The sequence below is a fragment of the Octopus sinensis genome, linkage group LG15 (genome assembly GCF_006345805.1).
Source record: "Octopus sinensis linkage group LG15, ASM634580v1, whole genome shotgun sequence".
Classification (NCBI taxonomy): domain Eukaryota; kingdom Metazoa; phylum Mollusca; class Cephalopoda; order Octopoda; family Octopodidae; genus Octopus; species Octopus sinensis.
The window spans coordinates 3,305,268-3,326,925 of record NC_043011.1 but is presented as its reverse complement, the minus strand read 5'-3'; the positions used below and the strand labels follow the sequence as shown (position 1 = coordinate 3,326,925).

At 34.0% G+C, this 21,658-nt stretch overlaps 1 long non-coding RNA gene across 1 annotated transcript; it reads left to right on the top strand.

Annotated features, from left to right (window-relative positions):
• Positions 1–6,553: 6,553 nt before the first annotated feature.
• LOC118766399 lies at positions 6,554–21,401 on the top strand. The gene is made up of 3 exons (XR_005002336.1): positions 6,554–6,564; positions 7,302–7,307; positions 21,298–21,401. It is a non-coding gene; the product is annotated as an uncharacterized LOC118766399 (long non-coding RNA).
• The last annotated feature ends 257 nt before the right edge of the window (positions 21,402–21,658 follow it).

Sequence of the window (21,658 nt, the reverse complement as noted above, 5' to 3'; positions counted from 1 at the left end):
TGCACTTCATTATGCTACTAAATATTCAACTAATTACCTGTTTTTTAGACTTGTCTGAAGAAACTAATATATGTCATTCACTTTTAAGCTGTAAGCAGAACAGAGAAAATATAAAGCATTTTCTAAGTTTCAATATGTTACTTTTTACTGTTGTTGCTTTCAGAATTCTAATGAGAGGATTCTATTTCAGTAATAGAAACCAATGCCTTCTTCATTAGAAGAATTCAAAAAGTTAAAAGAGAAAGATATATTAACTTAGTAAATTTGATATATAGAAGTATATTATATTTTATATGAAGGTAGCAGTTCATAAAATGAAGCAGTTGCACTTCAGTATGCAGGTAAGATTAAACTTGAGACATGTCATCTCTGATTTAAGCGGGCATGTCCTCGGTAAACTATTATTCTTATCTCTAAAAGTATAAGTCTCAGCTGTTCAAATTTTAACCATAACCAGAGTATAAAATGAAAGTTACCGCCTTAAAGAATTATATGAGATGAAGTATATAGACAACCATATGATTAACTCTTTAGTATTTAAACTGGCCATGTCCAGCCCTAATATCCACCTTGTTTTATGTTTACACAGACTATATCCAGCCTCTCACACCTACCCTACCATGTCATTCTAAAAATAATAATCACATAATGAAATCTTGAAGTTACAAGAATATACAAAACTATGTGAATAAATAAGCATTACTTTAGACAGAGTAATCTGAATGCTATTAGGTTAAGGTAGAGACTGAATTGTCAATGAAATATCAGCCTTAAACAAACAGGCAAAACATATTAAATGTAAGCTGATCCATTTAATTAATTTTTTCAGTTTAATAGAGGTAAACAATATTGTACTCAGATAAGAGTTCTAATCTGTATTTTGCAATTCCAGATGCTCAAAGAATTTTTCAAAATTTTCTCAACAACAATCACCAAACCAGACTGTCAAACAGAGAATATGAAAGAAATGAACAGTCTTGCACCAAATTTGGATCCTTTTGCAATGTCAATGCCCAAAGAATTACTCAATATGTTTTTATACACCTATTACCAAACTGCCAGAATCATCATTATCCTGTCTGGTGCCATTATGACTTAAAAAGATGTCAGTAATTTGATTTGATATGGTTAACAAGGAATGGAATATAGTAAGAAGTCAAAGGGATTTTGTCATAAAAAAATGAAACTAGAGATAAGTTACATACTCTTTGCCAAAGATCCTAAATCAGTTTACTGTAGCACTAATGTATAGAACCCAGTCTTAGTAACAGAATAAGTTGAAAGCTGTTGGAAATCTATATAAAGTAGAAATGATCGATTTGAATATATAAAGGAACTAGAGAAGAACAAATGCAAAAAAAAATTTAAACCAGAATAGAAGGAAATAAATGGCATGGAATTGGATAAAGTCATTTGTGTCCAAAAAAAAAAATCCATATCTTTGAAAATAAGAAATATTTGTAGGAAATTACAATAAAAAATAGTTAGATGATGTAAGCACAACAGACATGACAGAGCTGTCTGAGATAAGGTGCAGGAATCATGAACTTTTGTAGTGACCGATTGCTCTGTAGATGTGAATGTCCAGTCTTGAAGTTGTGAAGAAAGAAAATATCTATGGTGAAATAATGCACAAACTACAACTCTTATGTCCTGCTATAAACTCTCATTTGTATCGATTATCATATGATAATATGCACTGAAATATGTAACAACAAATTTACATAAAAACCTATGAAAGCACAATAGACTGTTTTGCATTTTGAGGAAATTGGCCACGTTTATTTATGTATATCATATTTTTTTGCTTTTTTTGTGTGTGTTGCTGGATACTTTTCCTATCACCAACCACTTCACAGCATAGACTGGATGGGAGGCATTTATCATGCCATCAGTACCAGAAAGATTGTTGCCAACAATTATCAAAACTGAAACAGGAACAACAGAAGCAAGTGCTTTAGGGCTTCTGCATGGCCAGGGGTCTATAAAAATTGAAATTAAAGTATTAGGTAATATTAGATTAGTGTTGATTTCTCTTACTTGGACTCATGTCAAGGCATCTCTAAAAAACCCCAAAAAACTGAAGTATTTCCATGTTCAAACTCACTGTATAGAAAATTGTTTCCCACCACCATACATGTATAAATTTGTACACAAAAATACACATTTCAAAAACAGGCAGAATTGGCTGTACTAACCCCATGGTTAATTCTTTAACAAACTCAAATGCTGATACCTCTCATAAAGAATGATCATCATCATCAATAACATGTAAGGCTTGTTATTGAAATTAACACCATTATAGGATGCGAAGTAAAACCATGTACTGGAGGCCGCTACATGTACAACTACAGCATAGATAGAAAGGGCCATCTATTTTTATGGGCCTCCCACACAATTTTTCCATGTACCCAAGCCTTCAGTTGGCACTGACAACATGATCAACCACACAATTAGCCAAAAGCAGAGACCCCTGCTTACACTAGTCATAAAAAGTAAACTGACAATATCACTAGTTATGTAACTAGTTTTAAAGTAAATGTATTTAATACTATCAGTCAATACTACCAACTGCTGTGTTAAGTGTTCAATGCAAACAAATGTAATTGATTAATCAATGTTTTGTTCTTAATTATTCATGAACACTCTCATATATATATACATACATACATATATATATATATATATATATATATATATATATATATATATATATACATATACATATATATAAATATATATATATACATATATATATATACATATATATATATATATATATATATATATATATATATATATATGTATATACACACACACACACAAACACACACACACGTGTGTGTGTATGGATGGATGGATAGAGATAGAGAGACAGATGGATAGATAAATAGATAGATAGCTAGATAGATAGATAGATAGATAGATAGATAGATAGATAGATAGATAGATAGATTGATAATTGGCTTTTAAACATTGAAAATGGCCTATAATGTTTAAAAGCCAATGTTTGATCAGCTTGGCGTATTGTGTCACTTATTCACAGTATAATAACCATATTAGGCTAAGAAACAAATTTAAACTTTGTTTCAGGAGAATGAGTTGTTTTTTTACTAAATAGTGCAGTATCTTATTGCATTCATTTATCAATATCTTACTCTCAGTAATGTGTTAACTGTATTAATATTAAAGTATTCTTTTTATTAAAGTTTTAATTTAAAGTAAGTGCAGCTAAAACAATAAAACTTTAAACTTAACCTCTCTGAATTTCGTGAATGATTTATTGCCATCTTTTATTGATTTGTGATTCATCTTCATTGTTGATAATAGATTTCGATCAAATTGAGACAAACAGGAATTTATTGGAATTACACAACCGGTTTATAATTTGAGATTATTCCTAAGGAGAATCCAAATGAATCCATCCATACTTTGTCAGGTTCTCAATGAACAGGTCTGAGGTGCAGGTTTGGGATTATTTCCTGCTCATCTTATGGTAATGTGACTTGCATTAAACAAACTTCTGTCTCTCAATCACTTGCCAAGACCTGTAATAGAGTCAAATGTGTAATGAAACATATCCATCATTTGCATTCTTATGCTACTGATGCGGCCTAACATTCGTATACAGGTGGACAGTAGAAATCATCTCACCTAAGCAAGAGATGCCACAAAGAATGTAGGGGTCTCAAATCTAGAGTTACTTCTCAATGAACTTATAGGTCAATCTGGTAAATAGTCACAAATTTTAAATAAAGTAAAGTTAGTTACTGAGAAAATCAAAATTAATCCCATTCCTATCACATGGGTAAGTTGACAAAAGAGTAAGACTTAGGATCTCTGAGGACTATGATGGACAAGAGGAAAGTTCTTCATGATGGCTCTTATGAACCTTTTTCAGGATGTCAAAGTGGTTTGGAAGTACAAGCACAATTAATAGGTTGCTCTGTACTTTGTGATATCAAAGAATAGTAAAAGAAGAACTCAATTGTGCATGCAGAACTTTGAACATAAAACTAGATGATTTCTCAGAATCCATGCAGGAAAAAATGCAGTACCTTGATACATGCAACAAACTTTGGTGAGCTCTCATGAATTTTTAAATGCAATAAAAATTTACAATTCAAATGCCATTTTTCAAATGTATGTTTTATGTTGCAAATATTCCTGCCTCACTGTCAGTTTTACTGAGAAATCCTTCAGCAAGATAAAACATTTCAAAAGCTTCTTGAGAAGCAAGATGTTATGGGAAATATAAATCTAGCTATCTTCAGCAAAGGGAATGAATTTGGTAGGGAGTATTGCTATCACTGAAATAATAAAACTTTTGTTTTCAAAAATGGAATGCAAAGTGTGTTTTGTTTAATTATGAGAATTCTAAATTTTGTATTACTGAACCTATTACGGTGATTCTAGATAATGTATCTAAATTTCAATGAATCATCAAGTTAAGTGAACAGATGTTTATATTTTCTCTTTCTTCTCCAGCAAACTTTACAAAGAAAATCAGCCTCTTTAAATCATAGCTTATCTATATTAAGACTTGATATATTGCAAAAATCCCTGCAAGATTTGAATAATTTTAGTGGCATGGAGTTCTTAGCCCTTGGATCTTTCTGGCCAGTGGCTCTGCTCCTATGCTAGGTTTAAAGTCTACTATTAATTTTAGTTGCCCTGTTAACAAAACTAGATGGTCTTCTGCACCTAATATCATCACAGTTAATTTGATATGGTTTTTGCACTAAAATACCCTTCCTATCACAAACCCTTTTACAGTGTTTCCTGGATGCAATATATTGTGCACTACAGAAGTTGACTGACAAGACTTTACTCACTACTCTATGCTATTCATTTGTTGTGTTGAACATACAACAATCATATATTATTTTAATATTTCTACATTATAAATATATATTTAGTTATGTAAGCCAAATTGGTGGACAAGCAGGAACCATTAACCACTAGATTAAATAATGGCTTGTAGAGTTAAACTATCTCCTTTCTCATTCATCTTTGCTTTGGATGAGAAGCAAAGTAAACATCAAATAGTTTTGGATGTTGACTTTGGTTTTTATCTAACTGAGTCCATAAAATAATACAGTTCCACCTGTATATTGGTGCACCTACAATCAGTTATAGTCCCTCCATCTCCACTATGCATAGCTGCCGAGTACTAATGTTAGAAATCATACATTTATGTATATCTCAATTAATTTTGCTTGATTCATATTCTTTTAAAATATATGGCTTTGTGACGTATTATTATCTTTTCCTTGTCCTTATGACTAATATATAAATAATTATTGCTGATTTCTCTTGGGTTTGGTAAATCTGTTGATTGGTTTTAGTGTTAATTAGTTCATTATGCATTATTTAAGTTTTGTAAAATTGATAAAAGTAAATCGAAAATATTTCTCAATATTTTGTTTGTATTTATCTCAAAGACACACAATCATCGACATTAAGTAGATTAAATGACTTTTTATTATTTATTTATTTTAATTTTTTTACTTTTTCAATAGTTTTATTTTATTTGACGTTATATATTTTATTATCTTATTTCTTGTATATTTACATGTTGCCGAAGATGAGGATTTGAGTTTGTTTCACCCATATTCCTGTTAATAGTATGTTAATTCCTCTTCCTCCTTTTCATCATAGTTAGCCACAGATAGTGCAAAAGTAAGAGAATTTTCTTTTCCATTCTGGAATAGAAAGTCAATGCTGCAAGCAAGAGGTATTAGCTGTCATATTTTAACATTAGGTAACAGTTATCCTTTAATATATTCATATTTCCTTTTAAGTGTTGCAGTAGCTGAAAAAATTAGTACACTACCAATCAAAATGCTCTGCAGTATTTATAGTTCAACCTTACTGAGGTCAATAACGAAGGTGCTGGGCCCAGTTATGATCGATTAATCCTACCCTACCTATCAGTTCTAAACTTTGTTGATATGTGACAATGCTAAAAATCAATATTCTCTTTTAAATCCACTAACCTATAATTGAACTTTTATCTAGTGTGTTTGATTTTTTTATGAGAACAGTTCTGGTAATGGTACAATGGTGGTAGTAACAGTTGCTGTGGGGGAGGGTAGGTAATACCTAGTGAAGGCAATGTTTGTTATTTTAGAAGGAACAGTGTTTGCTATGGTAGAAGTGACAGTGACAAGAATCATAGTTGTTTTGGTGGTTGTTGTTTAAACCCAAGTCAGATCGATTCAGTAAATGTATGATCAAAGGATTCCCTGCTATGAACGTCCCATTATCATTTTAGGTAACTTACAGTATCTAGCAAACATTTGTCCTTCCCATTTTCAAAAAAGTGAAGCTCAGCTCAGAAAAATAGTCATTGTTTCTAGCAGGATTAATGGCCATGCAATGAGTTGCAGCAAGAAAGGGTAATAATTCTAGTGTGTGCTAGTAGTTGCTATTGATGATGATTATGATTGTGATGATGACTGTAGTACCTTCAGTGGAACTATGAGGATAATAGTACAATTGTGACATTGATTGTAGAGGTGGTAATGATGACAGTGGTGGCTGGTTGGTGCAGCTGTAGTGGTAGTGTTGCGTATTAAAATGTTGTTTGAGGAACTGGAAAGAAAATGATGATAGCGTTTATGGTGATGTTGATGGTAATGCTAGTAGCAAAATGGTTGTGGTTATGTTTGTAGTCAATATGGTAAGGCGCTGAAAACCATTAGGAAATTGAAACTGCTGTATGCAATCCACCATGAAAGACATTTTTTACAAACACATAAGTGTATAGATAGATTTATATAGATGTGTATGCATGCACATCTATCTATCTATCTACACTCACACACACACACATATATATGCACATATACATATATACACATGTGTATGTATGTAAATGTGTATATGCATGTATTATTATACACACACACATGCACACACGTGCACACACACATATGCATATATACATATGTGTATTATATATATATATATATTTGTACACACACATATGCATATGTATTAGTGTATATGTGTGTTTTGATGTGTGTATGTGTGCACATACTAATAGTGCCATGTAAACCCAAGATAGTGTAAAATAATAAAATGCATATATATATAAATTTGTAAATATAAAATATATAACAACACAAAAAATATCCCATCCCAAATTGTTTCTTAAATAAAGACATTATTCCATGATAGCAACAGCTTCAATATTTTTCATATATTGTTAAGAAAATAATAGGTTTCAACTAAAGTGATAAAATGCTTTCTAATTTTTTTTTATTTTTGGCTTTTTTTTACATCAACAAAAAGAGATAAAAGTTGAGAAATAAAAACAGACTGAAATAAAAACATACCAATCCAGTTTTGCTTTCAACACAACTTGTATCATTTAATTGTTTGACAAGTTTCTGTTTAGCAAAGGCAGGATCTAGCATGTCAAATATAAGAAATAAATAAATATAAAATTGCATTATCTTTTTGCCAAGAAAATCTTTCTAAGCATCCACATTACAATTGCATAATGGAATTGTGTATCTTGCTGTGGGATATCTGCATGTGTTTATTTATCTGTTTTTGCATATCAGTGTGTGTATGTGCATGTACATATATGTGTGCAGTGTTTGTGCATGTGTCTTGCACATTCTTTGATTCAGATGCATGATCTGGTATATTTGACCTTCAGTGAAAATTTTCAAACTGTGAAATACTGGAAAAGGAGATTTGAGCAGAAAAACCAAAATAATTTTAGATACCACTATGACTATTTGAATATATTTCAGTGTTTGATTCATAAACTGTATATAAAGTATTTATTTCATGTTCACTTGGCAAAGGAAGAATCTTGTGTTTTAAGAAAAGAGAAATAGAAAAGTTACTTCCATATCTTCTCCCATCATCATTGATAGTTTACATGAAGTGAAATAGCTTCAATCTGATACAGAAACTGCATGAAAGTCTTAGCTTCTTTGAATTCTTGTATCCTTGCCCGATGGCACTCACTATAACTCTGTGGAATAATATCGATTGCTTACAATACCACCCAACTACACAAATTAGGAATAGAACAGAAAAATAAGATTATATGATGTTATGTTTTAATCTTACTGAAGGGCATTAAGCAATGAAAGTTGAATTTGTTTCAAGTGGATGTTGAAACCATCTCAGGCTATGGTGCTTGTTTCTGTAATTGTTAATACTTAGCTTCCAGTCAATTATCTCAAACTGAGCCATGATCAAAGAGGTTCAGTATATGAATATCCCAATTTTGTTCTCAAAAAATATTGATATCTATAACTACATTATTTAATGTAGTCTCCTTTTTTAAGATGGTGAATAAGAAAAAATTTGATTACTATTTCTCACAGAAGGGACAGTGTCATAGAGGTTAAAATTTCAATGGCTAGTGCTGTCTGAGTTAAAATATTGTATAAACACCAAGCAAAACAAATAATTAATTCTGATAAGAAAGGAGGTAGAGTTAATCAGATTAACCCTAAATAATGGAAAGGCACAATTAACACAGTGATTAAATATAAGCTCATAAGATATTTAGTCTGGCTCTCTTCAAACTCTAGCAACTCACCATCTTCCAATTAAGCTGAAAGTAGAGACATCAGAAGAGGGAGATGAAAAGAAACAGCTGCTCCCCATGCACATGTGGTGAAAGAGTACAAAATCTCCACTGGCATATTTTTCCTGATAATTAAGATGGAGATGAGACTTTAACTCTGGGTCTGAGAACACTTGCTTAGTCACTTCTTGAAAGTGTTAACTTGTTCTATAAACACAATTACCCAGATCCACTGGATAAAAGTATCAGATGAAGAGAGAAAGATATTAGAGGTGTAAGTTAAGTGATCTGCATTGGCTTTAAATTAGCAGTTGCTTTACTGCATTTTAAAACTGATGAGTTTTAAATATGAATTATTGAACAAAGGATATTTGTTAAGATAAAAATTTAAGAACAACTGTTGGGAAAGGAAATAAAAATTCTTGTTCAGTTTGGATCAAAAAACATTTAGCATGAAAAATGTTACGAATGATTTTTGAGAGAATGGAGTGAAACACTTCAAACACAAAGCATGAAAGTGGATAAAATAAATAATAAAAGAGAAATATTTCTAGTTTATTTATGTCTTTAATAACTAGTTTTGGTAAAAGCAAGTTAGATGTATATACACAATATAATAAAAATAAAACATAATTTTAAAAAATATTTCAAATCAATCTATGTACTCTAATTCAATATCTCTCTCTCTCTCTCTTACCTTCTACTCAACACACCGATATCATGTAACCAGTGCATAAAGAAAAGAAAATTCCACACAGGAAATGAAATACATTTGTTTCAAGCAGGTGCATAGCTTATTGGGTCATGATTATAAATGGCTCGAATTAGAGCTATGTTAACCAAACTACATATTTAAGGTAGGAAGCAAATAGAAAAAGTGTTGAAATCCATTAAATACATAGCAGTATTTTATATTTTTTACATTGGCACATACCCAGAGATTCTATGTTAATAATTTTTTCATGCGTGTGTGAATTGAGAAGGAAATACTCATAGAACAAGATACAGTGATATGTGTTTCACACTCCTTCATTAAATAAAAAAATGAAAATAGAAAACTACAATTTAAACCAAAGAATTTCTGAAAACTGAGGGAAAAGCAAAACAGCATTCTAGTAAATTACTTTGGAGCTGTACATTCAACTGAATTGATTTTCATTTGTCCAAACTTGCTGTAGTCTTTTCAAATACTAGTATGTGTATTTAGCTATAATGATTAATTATTTTGAATTATTTGAAAAATGCAAAGTATATACAAATTGGAATCATCACAGAAAATTGTAAAGTAAAAGACTTGCAATTAATTCTAAGAATTGGCTGAAAATTATTGGTTTACTTTAACTAAATATGAAGCCTCTCACCCTTTTTGTAAGGGAAGTAGAGAAATGTGATGCTTTTTCTAAAGTCTTTACCAATATAAGTGATATGAAATTTGTAATTAAGCTTTTTATTTAATTATGAACACAAATCGGACATTTTTGTGTTGTTGAAGTAGAAAGTGTCTCAGGTGGGTCAGAGCCAAAAGGGTTAATTAAATTGCATTAGATTTAAAGCACCCTTCTTACATGCCAAAAATCTCATTATTACAAACGAGCTTGAATTTCCAGGCAGTGGACCTCTTAGCAATACAAAAATCTATAGAGTAAAATATATTTCTTTACTATCCACAAGGGGCTAAACATAGAGGGGACAAACAAGGACAGACACACGGATTAAGTCGATTACATCGACCCCAGTGCGAAACTGGTACTTTATTTATCGACCCTGAAAGGATGAAAGGCAAAGTCGACCTCAGTGGAATTTGAACTCACAGCGTAACGACAGACGAAATACGGCTACGCATTTCGCCCGGGGTGCTAATGTTTCTGCCAGCTCGCCGTCCTTCAGAGTAAAATAATCATATTAATGTGTAATAATGGGAAAATATTGGTTTCTTTAATAATTTCAGAGTATCAGAGAAAGGAAAAATGAGATTGGCTAAAACTGATGCATTTTCTCAACAGCAATCATAAATAATGATTGTGATGATTGCACTTGAGAATAGAACACAAGGTAAATGAACAAATTGTTTTGGGATTTATATCTACTTTATGTTCCTCTGAAATATTAAGAAAATACCGTTTCAATAGGTTCAAGGTCAACCATAATTGAAAATGAGTTAAGTTAACTAAAGCAATTATAAAACATCACCGGTAATTATTATATTGATACTTCTCTCCTGGGAGAGATGACAGACTGAGTTAGCCTCAATGTCATTCTAATTCAGATCAGTGAAGCAATGTGTATGCATCAAAACAGTACTGTACAGAATGGGCCATCTCGAATGCAGTGATTGTGTAAATACCAAAGAAAATTTGAAATTAGTTCAAATATAGTTCAGGTGAGATGATTTTTTTTACTTTGAATTCTAACATTTTTTTAAATACATGTACTAGTGATATAAGTGGTAAAGCCATTCGATATATACATTTTACTCTTTTTACTCTATTACTTGTTTCAGTCATTTGACTGTGGCCATGCTGGAGCATCACCTTTAGTCGAGCAAATCGACCCCAGGACTTATTCTTTATAAGCCCAGTACTAATTCTATCAGTCTCTTTTGCCGAACCGCTAAGTGACGGGGACGTAAACACACCAGCATCAGTTGTCAAGCAATGCTAGGGGGAGAAACACACACACACACACACATATATATATACATACATATATACGACGGGCTTCTTTCAGTTTCCGTCTACCAAATCCACTCACAAGGCTTTAGTTGGCCCAAGGCTATAGTAGAAGACACTTGCCCAAGATACCACGCAGTGGGACTGAACCCGGAACCATGTGGCTGGTAAGCAAGCTACTTACCACACAGCCACTCCTGCGCCTATACATTGTGTAAACTCTGTGGAACTAACGCAGTTTAATGGATAAGACACAAAATTACCAACTCACATAGAAAGACTTCAAATATACTATCATTATTGGTGAAAGCATTATAGTTCAACTAGTTTCTTGGTAGTAGATCATGTGGAAATGTTACCTGAAAGAGGTTTTCACTTTGTTAAGCTGGAGCAAGCAAATATCTCATCTGCATAAACTCAGGAAGTCAAATCTAAAGAGAATTAATTTTAAATTTCCTGACACACTATATAAACCAAATGAAATGAAATCAAAATTTTATAGAATACTAACAGAGGCACCCGGCGTTACCTAGGAATGGAATTGTTCCTTTTATATTGGAAGAAAAAATCAAAATATGTTGTATAGACATTTATTATTCTAAATTCAATTTATTCTTCAGTTGGGAAATCAATTCTGATTTCATAATAAAAATAATAATAATAATAATCATCATCATCGTTTAACGTCTACTTTCCATGCTAGCATGGGTTGGACGGTTCAACTGGGGTCTGGGAAGCTCGAAGGCTGCACCAGGCCAGTCAGATCTGGCAGTGTTTCTACAGCTGGATGCCCTTCCTAATGCCAACCACTCCGTGAGTGTAGTGGGTGCTTTTTATGTGCCACTGACACAGGTGCCAGACGAGGCTGCCGAACGGCCACGCTCGGATGGTGCTTTTTACGTGCCACCAGCACGGAGGCCAGGCGAGGCTGGCACAGCCACGATCGGATGGTGTTTGTTACGTGCCCACAGCACGGAGGCCAGTCGATGCGGTACTGGCATAATAATAATAATAATAATAATAATGATAATGATAATATAATAATAATAATAATAATAATAATAATAATAATAATAATAATAATGATAATAATAATAATAATAATAATAATAGTAATAAAAATGAAAATACAAAATTTACCACTTTTATGAAGGGAAATAAATTCTATTACATAAGAGCTTCTGGGTAAACAACATTCTTTGTTTTCTGGTTTGGAACATAGACAAATAAGTCTTGCAAACTACCAACCCTGGAGCAACCAACAAAGTTGACCATGAGAAGAGCAAGGGTCAATTAAGTGCAAGCCAGTAGGTTTGAACGTTTAACCTTGAGTTTTATTAATAGACATTGTGAAGCAAAGTCACACTGGGAATTGTGTTCGTTTGAACTCAGATGGTATGTCTGTTGGTTTGATTGGAATTATTGGAATGTAAACCTCTTCCCCCAAGGCACATCCAGTGATGATGGTAACTTCTATCAAATTAGGTGAAAATGTCTTCACAATCAACCTTGTTCCATTGCATAATTCAAGAAGATCTAAATTTCTTAGAAGCATTATTGGGACTCCTACATTCAGGAGAAAGTTTATGCAAAGGATTTCCGGGGTGGCTCAGGGGAATTAAGAAACTCTATTAGGTAATGGACAGCTTGATTTTCATCAAGTACTGATTCAACAGATTTGTTCTCCTTAATAAGTTGGAATCTTATTCATTAATTCATGGTTAATTACTGTCTCATTTTTTGGAGTAAGAATTGCCTTCACACAACCATTTATGTGAATTATAATTTCTACTCAAGTCTGGAAATATCCTGTTCTTCAATTCAGCTGGGGAATTCACCATGATAGCAATATGATCCAAATTGATATCACCATTCCCATCAAATGGTACTTTCCCATTTCCTAATTGTAGGAGCCAGATTGAAAACTGTTTTGCACATTGATCCCCATGTAATAAAGCTCACACATTAGTACTGAAGGAGAATTTCTGTACTTTATTCCATAGGTGTGAAGACTTAATGCATGTCTTTATATAATCAGATCTTGTTCCTCTCAGAATGACTGGTAATGTCTGTCTGAAATCTCATGATAAAACTAATGTAACTCCTCTCATAGATTTATTGCTGCCTCTTATGTCCTTCTTTTATAATATTCCTACCAAAGGAGGTCACTGGAAAGCAGAATTATAATTCCTAATGCTCATGGGTGTGTTTCCCAAAAGCAATGCTTTCAAAGTATCTGTAGGTGTACCAAACGTCAGTAAAACAACCTTTCCTCCACCACAACACATAGTGGTCGTTTCTCTTTCTTATTTCTTTGCTTTAAAAACATTGCGCTCTTTTGATATTGCTCCATTATCAATCAATTTCTCTGTAGAATAATCATGTTCTGGATCATACCTGAAAGGTGATCTTTTCCAAGTCCCCTTAAAAGGTGCAACTCTTTTGTCAAACATTCAAGATGCTTACGTCTTTCCTGGCGAAGTTTTGCAGCAACTGTTTCTTCCTAATTTTTTCTTTGTCTCATCTGTCACTGACCTATTGTCTCACAGGCAACTCTGGTATCTTGTCTTTGTCTTGTACCCTTTAAATTTTTTTCTCTTTCCTTTTTTGACTCTTGGCTCCTGTAGATTGAATTTTGTTTTTCCCTTGTACCTTTTGACTCATTGGCCCTGCATGCAGCAGCTCTCCTTCAGTAATTTCCATGTCTTAGTTGTTGTCGTGCAGGGGTCTCTAGTGATCTTACTCTGGCTACCTGTACTCATCTTTGCTTCACTGTAGAATACTGATTGTCTACATCCACCCTGTCTCCTTCTGTAGAGAGTGAGAACATTTTCTCAGAGACTTTTTCGAAAATGAAAACGTGAATTAAAAAAACGAAAATGAATGAAAGTTACGTAAATATCTTCACAAGAGTGATTGAAATAAACAATGATTGTGGAATGCTGCACACACACATGCACACACACACACACACATATATATATACAATATTAAACATTAACATCTCTTTCTCTCCTGCTTTCCCCTCTCTTTGTGCCAGGTTTCTTTCCCTTTCACCTATAGAACATACAGTATCAAACATTAGCTCTCTCTCCCACTATCCCTTTCAACTTCTCCTATAGAAACTTGTGTTCTCTCTATGTTTCTTTCTCTCTTCTATGTGTCTGTTTTCTTATTCTGTGTTTCTGTTATTCATATTCTCTCTCATCCTCTTCAATAATTCCTCTCGTTTAGTCTATAGCTCTTTCTCTCTCTCTCTCTCTTTCTAAATCACTCACACACTTACACAATTTACATTTCTCCCTCTATCAAAAAACATTGTGACGAATGAGGAGATGGAGGAGGAGAAGTAAAGAGCCACTTCTTCACTTTAATCCTCTGTTTCTATCCTTCCCTCCCATTCCTTCATTTGCCTTTTGCACCTTTTGTTTCTAGTATATAAAGAATTTAAATATGGACAGATCTGAAGCCTAGAGGGAGCTTTGGCAACACTAAGCCAAGGAGAAAGCTGACAATACATATCTTTCACCGAAAGCAGAGCAGGATATGGTGTACCCTGAAAGGATCAGTTGAAGGAAGTTCTGAGTGATGTGTGGGCATTAACTCAATCAGTATTCAAGGGAAAGCTTATGAAAGTCTCAATCTGCTCATCAAAACAAAAACGTAGGAGGGACACCAGGCAGAAGTCATATGTGACACACTCATCCATGAATTCATAACTCAATACAGTCGCTGGTAATATGGGTTTGTGGTAAGCATAAAGGTCACAAAATAATGCCATGTGGTCAGAAAAGGTTCAGTATAGACTTGAAAGTTCTTATGACCCATCACAACCACAGGACTAGTCCTCAACTGTTCTCAGAGATTATAGTATAGGTGTCATAGTGCAAGAGACTCAGCTGTTATACTTGTAGAAGCAAGAGTCATTTGAAAGTTTTATGCCTCAAAGAATTGAAAAACCAAGAAGTGAGACAAAGTGAGGAGCAGTATATGGTGACAACACCCACCGTCAGGATTCGGAGGTTGACATTTCAACAATGCCATCAGTCAAAGATCTAGATATGATGTAGGAGATCACTTCATCATCTGTCTTAAAAACTGATAAAAAAAACTTATGGATCCATTTCTTCTGGTCACAAACATCAATGACAGGGAAGACAAATTGAAAGGGGGGTGCGTAATTAACAGAAGCAACTATAACAAGTCTTGGAGACTACTCCCTCAGTTACAACACTGATTGCAGATCTAGGAAACACCAAAAGATATGTCCTATCCTGATTCTAAAACCTGGTAAGGTAAAGCTCTCTCCTTCACCAATATCAGGATCACTCTATCGTCTTGCAGTGATGTGTGTGGGAGTGTAAAAAAAAACTTGGAAAAAAAAAGGAATAATGAAAACCTGAATGATGTCAATGGGTACATTTAGGTACACTATTTTCCAGTATAAATGATGATAGGTGAATTGTGATGTGAGACGCTTCAGATTGATCTAATTAGTGAGTGTAATGACCCTAAATGTTTCCAGTTTTAAAATAACATGCATAGTTTATTATTTTTCCAACAATTATTTATTCTTTACGGAGATGTACTTGCATAGCAAGTGATTTGATCTGAGATCGTGTGTTGAAATGAAAACAATTGCAGCGTGGAAGGTGTTTGTAAGCCATTTAAGAAACACACAAAAGCCGTTCGATTCACTTCAACATTTAATTTGTCAAAATATTTTCGTCGCTTTAAGACCGCGACCTGTTCACTGACAAAAATCCGTGCTGACAAAAATTCGTGCTGTATCTCGGATTTTTGTCAGGGAACAGGTCACGGTCTTAAAGTGACGAAAATATTTTGACAAATTAAACTTAAATGTTGAAGTGAATCGAATGGCTTTTGTGTGTTTCTTAAATGGCTTACAAACACCTTCCAATTATTTATTCACAAGGCTTTTATACAAATTTTTAAAGTGTCTTATTTGTAGAAAATTCCTAGCCCATCTTCTCTGACCAACCACTTTCCCACATTCTTCTAATCCTCCCTAGTTTTTAATGGTTCGTGTAAATGAATAGAATTCAATGAAATGACTCTTAGTGACTAAATAAATGATTATTATTATTTGGGTCTGATGCAATCAACTTGCCTCACCCCCTCGTAATTCCTAACATTGTGCCTAAATTTGAAACGTTTTTATTATCACCATCATCATCATCATTATTATTATCATTATTATTATTATTATTATTATTATTGAGTGAGAGTGCAGTGCATGCCATCAAAGTGACACTGGGGTAAAATATACAAAGCCCAGTATAGCCATCATGACTACCCGTCACATGCATCACAACCCTATATGCATGACATGGTGATCTCACAACAAGATTAACAGTGCATGACCTTGCAGGAAGGGCCCAGTTAGAATTTTCTTTAGGTCGAGTAGCCCATTCCACTCAAAAGGTCCCTGAATAAGGGTTGTTTAAGGATGTTGAACAAAATACCCATGTTTCCAAAGATGAATTATCCAAAACCCAAAGAATTCCTCTCAACACATGGCTATGATGCTCCCCCAATATTTCTGCTTATGATCAGAGATGCACCTATTGTCTGCCATTAAGGGACATGTTCAAGTGCTTATGGTCAAATCAATTATTATTATTATTATATGTTTGACTTTTGCTTTATATCTGAACAAGTTGGCTCCAAGTCTCAAGAGACAACAGGTTGGAAGTTCGTGTTGTTGTTATGCCTAGTGTGCCATATATTTGGTTTTGTATTTAGTGTTGTACTAGTGAATGTCCAAAAAAAATACACGAAAATTATGTTTGTTTTCAAACTTGAGATTACATAGAAAGTGTTTTGCGTAGGATATGAGCAGTTCCCATGAGCACTATCTTTTGAATTTCTGCCATTTTGGGGTTTCCTGGTATATGAGTTAGGTAGCAATCAGCCCCTTTTGCTATCATTTGCAGGGCACCTATGACAACAGGTATTGTTTTAGTCTTCAGGTTCCACATTTTGCTGATTTCTTCTTCTTCTTCTTCTTCTTCTTCTTTTCTTCTTCTTCTTCTTCTTCTTCTTCTTAGTATTATTATTATTATTATTATCGTCATCATCACTATTGTTATCCAAATCACACATAGCACTCATAATATTTTTGTAACCAAAAGAGCAAGTCATAATCAATGTTCAAGTGTCCTTTGGGATTCTTTCATCTCCTCAATTTTCAAGTACCTGCCTTTGCTGTAATTGGCTGTGTCTCAGAAGAGATGTTCTGCTCTTGTACTTGAAAAAAAATATGGATGAAGATTTTGTAATATTTTGACCCAGAATGGGTAACTCAATGCAGCCAATAAAATCACTTTTCTCAATTAATTTCAGTATGCTGAATACATCGATAAATTTATTGTCATACTGTTCATTCAAACCACGGAGCATTTGGGCAACACTAAACATTAATGCATAGTGTAACAGTTATATATATATATATATATATATATGTATATACACACATGCAAGCGCACACACACACGTACACGCACACACACACACACTCATGTATACTTGTGTATGCATTTGAGAGTCTTTTTTAATGCATCTTTTGCAGACAAGAAAAGCTTTTGAATGTTTCTGGAAACTAATTCAACTTGCCAGTAAAATTGCTTGAGATGAAATGGTACACAAAACAATAACAGCAAATGTAATCTTGATAATTTTTGTACATACAAATGTTCTACAAATAACACACACACACACACACACACCACATGGGTTGTATGAAAGTAAGGCAAAAGTGGGCATCCCTTTTTTATCAACAAACATAAGTCATTCAAATTGCACGTGTTGGTAGAATAATTCTTCCACTATAGTAACTCTTCTTCCTGTTCTTCTTTGTTACCAGTAAATAATAGGATCTAAGCAAAAGTATTCTTGTCTGATACCTATGAAAGAGTTTTATTTATGGAGATGACGTCACTGAAAGTGCAGCGTGCATAGAGAGATGAAGTTTAGCCCTGAAGATAAGCCATGCAGAGGAAGACCATCAACTGTGACTATGGATATGAATCATCAGTGGCCGAATGAACTGATTCATATGGCCAGATAAGTCACAATTTGTGAACTTGTTGCACAACTGGACAATGGTCACAATACATTACAGAAGAGGTCAAAGACAGTGAGTATTGGAAGGAGTGTCCAAAGTGAGTACCTCGGTAGTTGACACCCGATTTGAAGGAGAGAAGGGTGGAAGTCTGCTCTGAGCAGTTGGAATTGTCTGAAGCCACTTATTTCTTCAATCTCGGGGCAAGGCTTGAAACATGGCAGTATATTTATGTCCTAGAAACAGTGTTGTATGTTTATTAACCAGAAACGAAGGTTCAGCCTCTTCTTCAAGACCTAAGAAGCTCAGCTGCCTGTGATTGCCAAAGAAATTCAAGAAGACTAATTTTTAGGGACAGCTAGGACAACATTCTCTTTGATTTCCTGGAATGCAGCTGGATTGTGAACAGAGAGCAGTACTTAGAGATATTTAAAAAGCTAAGAGAAGTCGTAAAGAGGTAAAGATTGAACAGTTATCTGGAAACCACCCACATTTGCCATGAGAATGCTCGACCAGAAACATCTTTGGCAACACATCAGGTGATGTACAAATTGAGCAGGTTATTGGACTCCATCAAGCATAAAGCCCTAATCTGGTGCACTCTGACTTCCACCTGTTTGGTGCAATACATCTATCTATCTATCTATCACAATATCACCTCCTTCAATGCCTCCCCACTTCTCAAAATTCCTTGTCTAGCAAGTTATTTGGTGACCCTGCTGATGCTGGTGCCATATAAAAAGCATCTAGTCCATACTGTGAAGTGTTTAGCATTTGGAAGGCATCCAGCTGTAAAAAAAGTCATGCCAAAACTGACTCACTTGTGCTGGTACCACATAAAAAGCACTCAGTTCACTTTATGGGATCATTGGTGTTAGGAAGGGCATCCAGTCATAAAAACAGACACAGTAGCCTTGGTGTAGTCTTCTAGTCTTCTACCTAGCTGGCTCCTATCAAATCGTCCAACCCATGCCAGCATAGAAAATGAATGTTAAATGACGACGACGACGATGATGATGATATAGTTGAATCATTCTGATACAAGACTGTGAATTATCTGCAACGAAATATTTTTAATATTCTCCAGCCTTTTTTAAGCACTGCCATGCTTACCTGCTTAAAAGTTTTTAAGCCAGTCAAGCAACAAACCACTGAGGAATATTTACCTTTGCATAATGTATTTTATACATAAATGAACCCTGGTACTAAGTGAATATGCATATATATATATATATATGTATGTATATATATATATATATATATATCATCATCATCATCATTATGCATGTACATACTTGTATGTACATGTGTGTGTGTATGCATATGTATACATTCATACAGACCCATTGCTTGTTTAATGAAAACTGTCAAGCTAAAAATTAATTCTTGTTCAAAGAAAAATGCAAAATAATCATACAGAAAGATCAACAAATTATCAAGGAAAAGTGAAAATAACCAGAGATAGAGAATTCAATTATAATCTATTTCTTTAGTTCTTGGAAATGAAAAACCATTTAGAATTTCATAACTGGAAGAAAATAACACATGTGTATGTGTATATTTGTGTGTGTGTTTGTGCAAATGCTGGAATGCAGTTTTCACACATATACGCAAATAACATACACGCACACACACACACACACAATTTTAAGAGTATACATATGTGTGTATATACGTATGATAGACTGTATTTACATTATTAATCTAAAACACATTCCATTTTTCCTCTACTTTTTATGCCACGAAGAACTCACCCATGTACTCTTATTCCACCAACTATCAGCCCTTATAAATTAATGAATATATATATATACACACATATACTCTGTGTGCATAAAACCAATTTATGTTTTTTTTTTTGGCTTTTGTTAGTTTTTTGAATACTCTTTTTCATCTCCTAATATTTAATTTAGTCTTTACTGGAATTGATGATGAAACTTTTAATAAGCAACCTATGAAGATGCTGCAATGCGGTGTCTGAGTATTTGATTAATGACTGCTTTAATACCATCATCACAGGAAGTCCATTCATCTTCTCATAGATATTTAATAGTTAGCGGTCAAATGTTTTAACAAGACTCAGACATGAGTTTATATATTGTTAACCTGTCATGAGTAATGTAGCCTAGCTGGATATCTGGAGCTGGCACTGAAAACTAAGCACTGAAGCTGAATAATCTAGAACCAGACATCCTTGCAAAATGTATTTCTTTCTCCAAGCATGAAACACGGAAGGATTCAAACCAATCTTATAAAAGATACTTTTAACAATTATCCAGCAGTTTACAAGAATGGGATAGTATGGTTAGAAGAAAACATAGAGCAATGAAGATATACCATCAAAACTGTATGCTTAAAATATAGGTACCTGAATGAAAATGTGACAACGAGGTTTGCTTGGTGATTGGTATCATGGGCGGCGGCAGAACCGTTAGCATGCCGGGCGAAATGTGTGGCTGTATTTTGTCTGCCGCTACGTTCTGAGTTCAAATTCTGCCAAGGTTGACTTTGCCTTTCATCCTTTCTGGGTCGATTAAATAAGTACCAGTTATGCACTGGGGTCCATGTAATCGGCTTAACCCATTTGTCTGTCCTTGTTTGTCCTCTCTGTGTTTGGCCCCTTGTGGGTAGTAAAGAAACAGATTGGTATCATGGGGTGACACCTTGAGCAAGTCTATCATTGCATAGCCTCAGCTCAGTCAATGTCTTTGTAGGTGAAATTCTAAACTGTACTGAAACCTGTCATTTTTTAACTCTACCTGTCCTTAGTTTGTACACTTCATTGGACATCTGATTTAATGTCACCATTTGGCCTCTGGATATCTCACTAATATTCATTCTATTTCAAACACTTCGACCAGGTATGCTTTTTCTCATTTACAAAGGTGCCGTGTAAAAAGTATTGGTGTGGGTGCTGGTGCCACTTAAAATACACCTAGCACACTCTGTGGCGTGGTCGGCATTATCCAGCCATGGAAACCAAGCCAAAACAGGCTATGAAACCTGGTGTGGTCCCTGACCTTACCAGTTCCTCTCAAGCCATCTAACCCATGCCAGCATGGAAAACAGATGTTAAATGGTGATGATGATGATGATCTTGGAGTCCTTGCACTTTCTTCTCTGACTAAGATAAAATGGACTAAATAATCTAAAGGTATTTAGTCTCCTTTATGTTCTGAATTTGGATCCCCTGGGAATTAATAAAATAAATACTTGTAAAATCTTAAGCTTGATTTAATTAATCCCACTCAGTAACTCTGTTGCTTAACATGATCCCTATATTAATTGTTTATTACAAAATTGGATCGAGGCATTTAGAATTAAATACATTGGTCAAAGAACTGG